This window comes from Lupinus angustifolius, chromosome LG18 (genome assembly GCF_001865875.1).
Source record: "Lupinus angustifolius cultivar Tanjil chromosome LG18, LupAngTanjil_v1.0, whole genome shotgun sequence".
NCBI lineage: Eukaryota > Viridiplantae > Streptophyta > Magnoliopsida > Fabales > Fabaceae > Lupinus > Lupinus angustifolius.
In genome coordinates, this window is record NC_032026.1 from 5,003,480 (window position 1) to 5,005,957 (window position 2,478).

Consider the following 2,478-nt stretch of genomic DNA (forward strand, 5'->3'; position numbering starts at 1 on the left):
TCCTTATGTGATCCTTGATGTTGCACTTTGGCCCTAATTTTTTTGCCTGAGATATTAATTGAGGATTCTCAGCGGGTTTTTTTTTTTAGCAAGGAACGTTCTTTGTATTTTTCTTATCTTCCGGTCACATGATTGATGTAAAAGAATATTTTTATTTAATAATTGAATGTCAAGGAAAACTGTTGAAAAGCTAGGGGTGGCAATACGGGCCAGCCCGGCCCGCCTTTGGCCCGTCAGAATATGGGCTGGCCCGGCCCGGCCCTTATTGTTAAATGGGCTCAAAATGTCAGCCTGACCCATATTTGGCAGGGCTGGCAGGCCGGTGGGCTTGCCCGTTTTTTTCTTTCTTTTCAAAACGTACATTAAAGCTTTTAGACAAAAATAAATAATTCAAACAATTCATAAATGTCCTTTAAAACAAAATATCACAAACAAAAGACACAATCTAATAATAAGATATTGCATTAGTACAAAACTTGTAAATTCTAAACGATAAACCGCCATAGTCTTGAACTTTTAGACTCCTAGTTCACAATAGAGCTTATAACTCTAAGTTTTAAAAAGTATATAAGAATCAAAACTATTATATTATAAACCAGTCACAATAAAATATAAATATTACTCAATTTAATTTGAATTCGACTACATTAAAAATATAATTTGAAACGTAGTCAAATTAATTTTCCAAAAGGAATCAAAATCAATAGTTCTGTTTGAGCTTCCAATTTTCCATTGCAATTAATTAAATGTTTAAATTTGATTCAAACACTCCTAATTGTCAGTGAAACTTCACCTTTATCTGATAACAAATACAATAATTGGATAAGAGTGAAGATAATAGATAAGTACATAATGAGATATTAAATGTTCATTTTACAAAGAGAAAGAAGAATTATATGTTTAAGCATCCAAACATAAGTTAAAATTATAAAAGTTTAATCTTAATTGCAATGAGCAACATGATAGACAAATGAACTTTAATCTTAATGTTGGCCCGNTAAGCATCCAAACATAAGTTAAAATTGTAAAAGTTTAATCTTAATTGCAATGAGCAACATGATAGACAAATGAACTTTAATCTTAATGTTGGCCCGCCGGGCCAGCCCGGCCCTGCCCTCCATGGCTTGTCTAAAAAACGGGCTTCCAAAACGGGTTGAATACGGGCTTTTGGGTTAAAAACCCCAGCCCGGCCCGTTAAAAACACCTATCCGAACGGCTGGCCCGTCGGGCCAAGCCCATTTTTCCATCCCTGTGAAAAGCTACCCTCCCCGGGCTATTGAAATATTGAGGGTTATTCAAAAATTATCTCCTTCATTATGTCTGGGCTCAAAAGGGGTGACTAAAGATATCTCCAAGATGTTCAAGAATTACAAAAAATGCCTTGTGTCATTAGAAAAATTTGCTTGAAGATGTACATCATTTTTTTTGTTTTACATTTACATCATTCTCCATTTTATTTTATTTTAAATCAAATATCTCACAGCAATGCATAGATTAATTTTATTTGGGTTTATTTGGTTATGTGTTCTTTGGATAAATATTGTGAGTGAAGTTAGTATGGTTAGATATCAGATGGTGAAACTTGCATGATCAATGTAGTAGTATATACTTATTAAAAAGATATGCATTTGAAAGAATCTTTCTGAGTGAATACTTGAATGGTTTAACCTTGACTGTGGTCCTTAAGTGAAGAGAAGATTTCATATCGGTCTCTGACTTTGCTGGGTTGAAGAAAATGCACTCTCGAGCATGGACTCAACCACAAATTGGGAGTTCTCTATCTTCTTGAATGTCTTCGGTTTCAATATTGATGGCTTTTAGTCGAGTCTAACAAACGTATTCTTAAAATCAACCTTCCATTTATGAGTGTCCTTAGCAGTGTGATCATGAAATGCATGCAAAAAAATGATTTCTTATTGATGCATGAAGTGAATTTTTTATCATGTTACATGAATCGAGATGCAACCTCTAACTTAAAATGATGCATGAAATGCAAGAAATATGTATGACTATGCATATGTTTGGATGTATAGATGGTGCAAGGATTCAAATCTTTTTATGATGCATGAGATATGAGAATGCATGTAATTTTATTTTATTTTTGAATGAATGATACTGCTGGAAAATGCAATTTATGATATGTACGACTTTGAATGCACGAGGGTTATGATATATAAGAAGATGTATGACATTTTTATTTTTTTCTTTTTACGATGATGAATGAAATCTGGTTAATGAAATGATACAATCTTTGAATAAAGTTTTTATTTATTTATGAATCTACGCATGAGTGAATGTATAAATAAATATATGTATGAATGATGTATTTTTCATGAATGATGTATTTTTCATGAATGGATGCATGAATTTTTTCTCTTTTTGAATAGTTTTTTGATGAATGTATCATTTATTTATTTATTATTTTTTGATGAATGTATGCATAAGTGAATGTATATATGGGTAATGTTTTTATTGTTT